This window comes from Limulus polyphemus, unplaced genomic scaffold (assembly GCF_000517525.1).
Source record: "Limulus polyphemus unplaced genomic scaffold, Limulus_polyphemus-2.1.2 Scaffold4609, whole genome shotgun sequence".
NCBI lineage: Eukaryota > Metazoa > Arthropoda > Merostomata > Xiphosura > Limulidae > Limulus > Limulus polyphemus.
In genome coordinates, this window is record NW_013670219.1 from 40,392 (window position 1) to 51,082 (window position 10,691).

The window sequence follows — 10,691 nt, forward strand, 5'->3', positions numbered from 1 at the left end:
TTTCCTTCCTTGTTCCAGTTGCCACTGCTGTAATCTCTCTTCTTGTTTCCTTCCTTGTTCCAGTTGCCACTGCTGTAATCTCTCTTCTTGTTTCTTTTCTTTTTCCTCCAACAACTGCTGCAATTCCTCTTCTTGTTTCTTTTCTTGTTCATTTTCTCGTTCTTCTTGTTTCTTTTTCCTCCAACAACTGCTGTGATCTCTCTTCTTGTTTATTTTGCTGTTCGAGCTGTCACTGTTGCAGGTTTTCTTGCCACTGCTGTAATCTCTCTTCTTGTTTCTTTTCTTTTTCCTCCAACAACTGCTGTAATCTCATCTGTTTATTTTACAAACACAGTAAAATTTCTACCGTGTATTTGGGGAGACAAAAAACAAAATTGTGCAAACCCAGGAAAGTAACAACAGTAAAACAAAAAACACATCTTTTTTTTGAATGATACAATGGTGTGCTAAATTCATTCTTAGAAAACATTAATATATAACTATATAAAATATTTATACTATTAAAATTTCAATTTTCAACCTTATGTACATCTGGGATAAGCGCCTATACGGTTCAGATATAGTCGCGATATCTCGCTGAACATGACTTTTAGCATTATAAAAGTGAAGCCAGTCCCGCTATTAAATTCAGAGTATCCTGTAGGAGTCGAATAGTTCTGACTGGTTATCTTCCCTCTGATCAACTATTCCAAATTAAGAATGGAGATGTACTGAACCTTGTTGCCACCTGACAGTTTAATTCACGTGTTTCTTAAGATGTCGTTGATACGATAACTTTTAAGGCCTGCAACTGCCTACTGAATGAAATAGGACGACGTTTCGGTATCTATACTGATGCCTTCTTCAAGGCCAACGATGCCTAAAGTTCCACTGAAACAACATGTGGTTCAGGTTGAACGTACCAAATATATTGTTACGACAGCGGAGGTCACGTGACCCTAGTAACACGTCATGCACTTCTAGAACGTTCATGAAACCTCGAGAGGTTACTAGATTCATATTCTTGTACATATAAGACGGCCAAGACGTGACGGCAACAATGTGTGTGTGTAATTGAACTGCGGACAGAGAGAGACGTATTGTTGAGTCGAACACAAGCAGATTTGATGGCAGCAATACAAGAACAGCAAAAGAAACAAGAAGAACGAGAAAAGAAACAAGAAGAGAGACAACAGCAGTTGCAAGAAACCTGCAACAGTGGCAGCTCGAACGAGAAAATAAACAAGAACAGATATTACAGCAAGTGGTTGGAGGAAAAAGAAAAGAAACAAGAAGAGAGACAACAGCAGTTGCAAGAGAACCAGCAACAGTAAAGTTAAACAACGCAATTTTATGAATTTTTAGCTTACATACAGAATGATGTTTTATATACTTAATCTTTTTGGTTTTAGGAAAGGTAAATACACATATAGATAATGTTCTTGGTACAAACCAACGCAGAAGCTTTTGATGTGCTAATTTTGGTCTAAAACAGCTGTCGTTTTGTCTTATAATTAAAGTCGGCCCGAACAAGTTAATGTTAGTAAATACAAGCAGTACTGTGTTGTTCACCGTGGAATTAAAACACAAACCATAGCAACGTTCATTATTGTTTCACACGAATCGCATTTGGATTGCTAGGTTCTTATTGGTAGGTTTAAAACGGATGAAATGTCACGTACGATGTGTGTTTGATTAACAGTCATTAATTCAAATATACAACGTTTGTTTGTTTTTAGTTGTTTTTTTTAAAGACTGCCCATTCCATAATATTTCGAAATAACCGTATTCTAAACATGTATTCGTCTAACAGAAAACGTTTCCATGGCAAACAAAATAACAAATTAGTGTTTATAATAATATTTTCGTGAGACACAAAGTGTCTATAAATTGCTTTATTGAGGATGGATTTTGTCAGTATTCTTAAACAGTTTAACAAAATATGATGATGGTTATTGTGCAGAAGACAAGGGAAAATCCTAAAAAGAAAATGAACCCTCGTGTAACTTGCTGGAGAGTTTTGATCCTCTTATTTTCCACACTTACCTTGGTAGGTTTAAAAAGTATCTTGATTAAAATCTAACTTGACAATTTAATCGGAAACTTACTAAATTCTCAAAACCATTAGAACATCGTAGAGATTGGAGTATATTTGAGAAAAAATAAATGTAAAAAAAATATTAGATTGATTAATCACGAAACTGTAAAAATACAAAAGAAAATACATGCGTTTCAAAAAATTGTATATTCGGTGCGAATATTATACAAATGCCTATCTAGTAACCTGACTATTTGATGATATCAGATTTCTATTTTTATGTTTTTATGTTTTTATCATGCCCACAACCCGCTATATACGTTGAGTGGTAGAGGGATCTGAGACGTTGTGGGTTTCAGCACCCAGATTATAACACCTTATTGAATCTGTAGCTTGCTTTGTAGTTTTGCATCTGTTGTTTTAATGTCTGATAGACGTAATACCTCCAATGCGTGCTATGACCGCAGACATTTTTACATGATACTATTAATAGTTACGTGTAAATGGTATAATTTTACATTGTTTTGTTACAGTCAGTTAAGATGGAATCGTGTTTTTGTTAACTGTTAACGCATGCGTACATGCATAAAAAAACAAAAACTTTGTATTTTTACATAATTTACTACTCAAGGCTGTGCAGAGCTGAATAATCACATGTACGCTTTTGATGTAATACAGAGAATTGTGATATATATATATAGCTTGTAAAATGATCGGAAATTAATTTGAATTATAATGGTTAGCGTGTCGAGCTGCGGATCTTAAAGCCAAAATATGCTGCTGAACATGCTCTGAACTTTTGGCTTTAGGATGTTATCACTGTGACAGTCAGTTCCGCTACTCAATTAAGATATATAGCTCGTGCTGCTCAGTGGTTGCCCTCCCTCTGGTCAGCAATTCTAAATCAGTGACAACTATGCTTGAACTGGGCTCGCTGTCGTTTAGTTTATGTTTAAAATACCAAATACAAAACAAATCTATATATTTGAAACAAATTACAATATCTGATATATTGATAAGTTATTTTGCAGAAACTTTTATTATTTATGAAACAATAAAAAATAACACCTTAGTTTTAAAGAAAAAATACTCTCATCGCATTTAATTCTTCACTTTTTTTTCACAAATGAAGATCTAGAGAAAATGCAAAGAAAATAACATGAATTTCGATCGTCTAATTTTTCTTGTAAAGACAGTAATTTTTTTCTTTTACTGTCGTCTAGTGAACTTTGATCATTACGAAACTAATTTCATTTTGCTCTATATAGTGTTTAGTATTTGTTTTGTTTGTAGCTATGCACAAAGCTACACAATGGGCTACCTGTGCTCTTCCCACCACGGGTATCGAAACCCGATTTTTAGCGTTGTAAGTCCGCAGACATGCCGCTGTGCCACTGGGAGTGGTGGGGTGGGGCGATTGTTTAGTATACAGAGATACATGTTTTAAGAGATCTCAACTATTATCAATTACTTAACAAATATTTCATCAATGTTCTTAATTAACTTCAACCAGGCAGGTGGTACTGACTGTGAAGCTGGCTATGATGCTGTCGACGGATTATGTGTGAAGTTTATGGAAAATGAAAACAGAAGTTTCAGTGATGCAAGACGACTGTGTGAGGAACATGGTGGTGCTGGACTGGGAGAACTGGCAATGCCAAAAACAGCCGATTTAATGAATAAGTTGAGATCAAAGCTTCCTAGTGACCCTGATTATAAGGCATGGGTTGGTGAGAATACATTTTAAGTAATTATTCTTTTCGAGGTATAAAGTTTAGGTACACTACATGAGTCTCATTAGGTTTTCATTCGGGCCGGGAATGGCCTATTTACTTCTGCCTGGAATGTGAATCTGAGTGTTCTTAGTTTGCAGTTTTTTGCCGAGTTTTGGGGTCGCGCATGCGCTATAAGAGTGATGGTTAAATTCCAGTATTCACATAAGGGTAGTCCAGAAGTTGGTAGCGGGTGATTTTACTAATTGTACCCTCTCTAGCCCAGCGTTTCTCAAACTGGGGTCGCGACTCAGAAAGAGTTCGCAAGGTTATTGTAAAGGAAAGAGTCGCGAGATCATAAAAATTATTGTAGTAACGGATATTTTAGACTTTGTTCAGTATATTTGCTATGCCATTAAATTTGGGGTTAGTTATGCACGTTTCTATACGATTGTGGTAAAAGCAATATCAGTCAGATAACCTCAGCTTCATAATTACTTCCACTTCAGCACATTATAAATCACTCTTATATTCTTGTTAAAGGCTACCGGTTCTTCTAAGTTTTGAAACCTCGGGGTTATTCACTTTTTCATTTGGAATATTTTAATTTAATCTTTTTCATGTACTAATAATATTAATGTTATAAGATAACCTAGTTATTGTAATAAAACTCTAACAACTTACGAGTTAAAGTAAAAAAGTATAACAATATGGCAACCACGCCATATCTGCTATATCCAGTGCCGTCGAGGCTTATCGGCCAATGCCACGAATCGTCAAACCGGCTGGAATGCGATAGATAGAGAAGTATTTTAGACCCTATTTGTATTATCAAACTGCATAGACAACAGTTATTATTGTGTGAACTTGGTTACGTTAGTAATGTGTAACGTTTATTAATTTTATTTAAGTTCATTTACAGGTCAGAATTAGGGTAAGGATTAAAAACACATTACCATTTATTTATATTAACTTTTGGCTGTTTTTATTTTGTTTCAGTTAAGCACAAAGCTAACGATGTGCTATCTGTGCTGTACCCACAACGAAACCCGTTTTTTTAGCGCTATAAGCATTCAAACTTACCGCTATGTCACTGGGAGTTATTATTTTATCACCAATAATATTATTATTACAATTTTTTTAACTGTAATTAACTTTATTCGTCATCCAGAAGAACTGGCGAATCAGCAAGTATTTGTCTTCATGTTCCCAGGGTAATCACAGTATAAACAGGTGAAGACTACATTACTTTGTTTATTTGTTGTTAAGCGCAAAGCTATGCAATGGTCCATTTGTGCTCTGCCCATTGCGGGTACCGAAACTAGATATTTAGCGTTATACGCCCACAGACTAACCGCTGAAATACTAGGAACAGAACAAATAAACAGATAAACCACCAGATTTATTGCTCATGCAAAGATCACAAACGTAGAAATGGGATTTTAAACCTAAACGTTACCTTACGGCAGTTGAGCTAAACGGTCAGGTTAGCGACCCCTAGGGTTCAGATATAGAACTACTGATCAGGAAGAATGCAGCTAACCAACAGCTTAGTCTAGCTCTTTGAACCGAATTATGGGATTAACAGTTACTTTTATAACATATACACAGCTGAAAGTGTGGACCTTGATAAGAAGCATCACTTCTCGAAACTTGTAACATTTGATCCATAGCCAGACGCGTTAACAATTAGGCAACGTCCATCTATTTACAAATGTTATTTTCATATATCATTAGATATTAAAAATATTAAAAACCTTATTAACTCGTGGTACAATACTTTTTAATCTTATTTAACAAAAGCATATTAACATTCATTCAGCATATATACATTTAAAGTTTATGTAAAGTATTTAGACAAAGTGCTATATACTGAATGAATGTTAATATGCTTTTGTTATATTGAACAATGATCACAGCACTTTGTCTAAATACTTTACATAAACTTTAAATGTATATGATCATTGTTCAATATAACAAAAGCATATTAACATTCATTCAATATATATACATTTAAAGTTTATGTAAAATATTTAGACAAAGTGCTGTGATCATTGTTCAATATAACAAAGTGCTGTGATCATTGTTCAATATAACAAAGTGCTGCGATCATTGTTCAATATAACAAAGTGCTGTGATCATTGTTCAATATAACAAAGTGCTGTGATCATTGTTCAACATTTAAAAACTCACGGCAGATCAGGTGATAGACCCTTTTCTCCGAACTGTCCCTCCTGGTGGTTCAACTTTAAGTCTATGGTTTATAACTCTATAAAGTGGGTTTCGATACAAGCAGTGGGTAGAGCACAGATAGCCTATTGTGCAGCGTTGTGCTTAAAAACAAACAAATGTTTGAATTTGAGATGGTAACGAACATTTACTTCAATAAACAATATAACCCTTAAAAGACTGAATGATAAATATCTCAGGTTCAAAATTCAGAATTCCCGAAAACATCAAGAGAAATATTAAGTGTTTGGTTTTCTGTTCAGTTCCGTTTTGTTTTTTTTCAACTTCCTAACTGATCACTCATCAAATCTGCCCTTTTCGTCTATCAAGAGTCTTTATGACAACGTCAATCTTTCCTCTTAGGCTAATTTGTATTAACACTGCTATGGACATGATGCATCTTTTAACTAACACTAAATTCACGTACTAAGGTTCAAATAAAAAAAAACAACTAAATACAATAATAAAGCCCCGTTTACAGTTAAAAATAAGCATGTATACTGTCTGTCCTGTTCTGTTTATTCAAGATAAAACACCCAGGGAACAGAAAGTTAGATAAAAGGTAAATATTTATTTTTAATGACACTATATTACTAATGTTTTTTGTATCTTGTTGAAACATACCATTTTAATCAATGCTCTATGAAAAATGTCTAAGTGTTCGTAACCTATTGGTTGACGTGTCGGACTTTCAGTCGAAGATTCAAGGCTCGAGTCACGATTTGCTGCTGAATGCGCTTCGCACGTTCAGTTAAGGCGCGTTAAAACCACTACAGTTGACCCCACTATTCGTTTAAGAGTAACTATGTAGAAGGCAGCTGTTGCTGACTGCTTATCTTTGCTTATGATCAGGAGTTCAAAATTATGAATGGCTATACTTGAACGGTTGAAATACAGGTCTCTAACCTGACCATTTAATCTGTGTCACATAGGGTACCGTTTAATTTGAAATACTATGTATCTGTATGTTACCAAAAAGTCAACTTTGGGTTGCATTATCTATATATTTTAAATATACAGTTGTAATAACTTTATTTTGTGATGTAAATATATTTGACTGTTTATTTGAAATTCACAAAAGGAATAGGTTAAAATCGTAAGTTCTTTTTGAATAAAATAAAATATAATTTGCTCAATATTTCATTATCTTGGCTTCTATTGGAATAATCAACAGTGTATAATATGAACAATAGCCTGTAGAGTTTGTAAAATAACCATGAAGGATCGGAAAATAAAAATTTTACACAATAAAATATTAATGCAGTTCAATAACTTGTGTGGTTTCGTTAGTGATGTGACTAGTAAAGCATCTCAGGAAACGATGTGACGTATTTAAAATGCAAAAACAATAATGACTACTCAATAGAACATCTTTATTTAAACTTTAGGCAATGCTGTGACGTACTAACAATGCAAAAAACAATAATGACTGCTCAATAGGACATCTTTATTTAAACTTTAGGCAATGCTGTGACGTACTAACAATGCAAAAAACAATAATGACTGCTCAATAGGACATCTTTATTTAAACTTTAGGCAATGCTGTGACGTACTAACAATGCAAAAAAACAATAATGACTGCTCAATAGGATCTCTTTATTTCAACTTTGGCTAGTGATGAGTTATCGCTTACTAACAATAAGTTATAGCTTGGTATTTTTGTTATGACTTATCGATTAATTTAGATAACTGAGTATGTTTTATTTCATCAATGACACAGGTATTATACAAACCAAAACTTCGGAAATGTGGTTTGTTGACGGAACGAAACTTCCTGACGGGTTGTTGAACAACTATTTGGATAGAACAACATGTGATCCTCAAAGGAGCGGGGTGGCACTGACGAATACAAATCACCAATTTCTATGTGAGAATGAAAAATTATCTGTCTTTTGTGCGTATCCACGTGAGTATCATAGGGATTAATCAAGTTTTAAAATAGTTATAGTATTTCATAAAAATTAGAATTGGGTTCTCGCTGTTAATTCATCCAAAAATTAGTGTTCACGTTTGGTTAACACTTTCTTGATTTAGTAGTTCACTAATTTTTTACTGTTGCTTTACTCAGTCTGTCTTCTTGATTGATTGGAGCTTTATTAACCTAACAATACACTTCATTAATCTAACAGTACACTACGTTCTTACTGTTACATTACTCGGTGTTTAGTCTCGATTGGTTAAAGCTTTGTTAATCTAACAGTACACTATGTTCTTACTGTTACATTACTCAGCGTTTAGTCTCGATTCGTTAAAGCTTTGTTAATCTAACAGTACACTACGTTTTTACTGTTACATTACTGTGTTTTTCGTCTCTGTTGGTCAAAGCTTTGTTAATCTAACAGTAAATACGTCCTTACTGTTACATTACTCAGTGTTTAGTCTCGATTGGTTAAAGGTTAAAGTTTTGTTAATCTAACAGTACACTACGTTCTTTCTGCTACATTACTCAGTGTTTAGTCTCGATTGGTTAAAGCTTTGTTAATCTAACAGTAACTACGTGCTTACTGTTGCTTTACCTAGTGTCGTTTTGATTGGTCAGAACCTTTTTAATTTAACAATACACTTAAATATTCTAATAGTATATTATGTTCTTACTGTTACATTCCTCAGCGTGTCGTCGTAAATAACTGGTTAAAGCTTTGTTAATCTAACAGACATTACTTTATTACTGTTACATTACTCAGTGTGTCATCTTAATTAACTGGTTAATGCTTTGTAATCTAACAGACACTACTTTATTACTGTTATGTTACTCAGTGTGTCGTCCTAATTAACTGGTTAAAGCTTTGTCAATCTAACAGACACTACTTTATTACTGTTATGTTACTCAGTGTGTCGTCCTAACTAACAGACACTACTTTATTACTGTTATGTTACTCAGTGTGTCGTCTTAATTAACTGGTTAAAGCTTTGTTAATCTAACAGACACTACTTTATTACTGTTATGTTACTCAGTGTGTCGTCGTAATTAACTGGTTAAATCTTTGTTAATCTAACAGACACTACTTTATTACTGTTATGTTACTCAGTGTGTCGTAACTAACTGGTTAAAGCTTTGTTAATCTAACAGACACTACTTTATTACTGTTATGTTACTCAGTGTGTCGTCGTAACTAACTGGTTAAAGCTTTGTTAATCTAACAAACACTACTTTATTACTGTTATGTTACTCAGTATGTCGTCCTAATTAACTGGTTAAAGCTTTGTTAGTCTAACAGACACTACTTTGTTACTGTTATGTTACTCAGTATGTCGTCCTAATTAACTGGTTAAAGCTTTGTTAATCTAACAGACACTACTTTATTACTGTTATGTTACTCAGTATGTCGTCCTAATTAACTGGTTAAAGCTTTGTTAATCTAACAAACACTACTTTATTACTGTTATGTTACTCAGTGTGTCGTCCTAACTAACAGACACTACTTTATTACTGTTATGTTACTCAGTATGTCGTCGTAATTAACTGGTTAAATCTTTGTTAATCTAACAAACACTACTTTATTACTGTTATGTTACTCAGTGTGTCGTCTTAATTAACTGGTTAAATCTTTGTTAATCTAACAGACACTACTTTATTACTGTTATATTACTCAGTATGTCGTCTCCGTGGATATTTAGAGCTTTTTAATTCTAATATTATCCATAATTCTCATACAGAAGTTTAATATTTTCAATTTTTCTTGTCTATCGATAGAGTCTACTTGCATAAATGGGTTCATGGAACACAGAGAAGCTACTGGCAGCGCCTGTTTCAGAGTGATCACGACTTCTTTAAGGCCGATTGATGCAGAGCTCCATTGTTTGAGATTACAAGCTAAACTACCTGGTCAGGACGTTCTAACGACTAGGAAAACATTTGTAAGAAGGCTGGTATCCAACGCTACGAGTAGTCCAGTGTGGTTTGGGAAGGAGCAAAAAACTAACGGTTTGTCCTGCTTCTGGATGGACAAAGAAGGACATAACGAGGAAACGGTAAGGCCACAAGGACTCCACTTTACAGTTTTGCTATGTTGTTGGTGTTCGTTTACCTTAGTGGTATTTCAGGACACATAAAGCAGTTTCTTTTAACAGAATCTATTATAATAATACTCAATTTTTGTCTGTCCTGAAAATACCTGCACACTTTACTATCTAAATGCGCATGCGCGCGCACTTGCTTTCAACGGGTGTAAACAGAAGGTGTATGTAAATATCTCTAGTAGGCATTTTGTACACTAACATATTAAAAGCTTGTCAGTTTTTTTAAAAAAAAGGTCTAACGTTAGGTCGTAGAATAACATTATACGTTTATGAAGACAAATGGTAACGTGTCGTGCGGCAAAAACAACCTGCAGGATACACTGTGTGTTATTGACAGGAGTGATAGTCTAGCGATTTTCCATCTTCTCTATATCGGACTCTGTTAATCCAAACTAATAAATATTTTTAGTGGATGTGCTCTCTTAGACTCTTATTTCACATACCAAATTTCAAGGCAATCCATTAAGAAATACCTGAGGTATAACATCTACAGTTTTGATCGAATTTTTTCCTATTTTTTTTTCTTCGCACCAAAAGTAAGGACAATTTATTTGATAGGAAAACATACTTAATTTTATGGATTTTTCTCCAATTTGATACACTGATAGATCTTTTCAAAATACAATTAGGAGTCTTATTTGGTGTAAATATAGGCTACATGTGCAAAGTTATTCAACAAAAACCGCTCAAAGTTGACGAAATGTTTTGTGCAC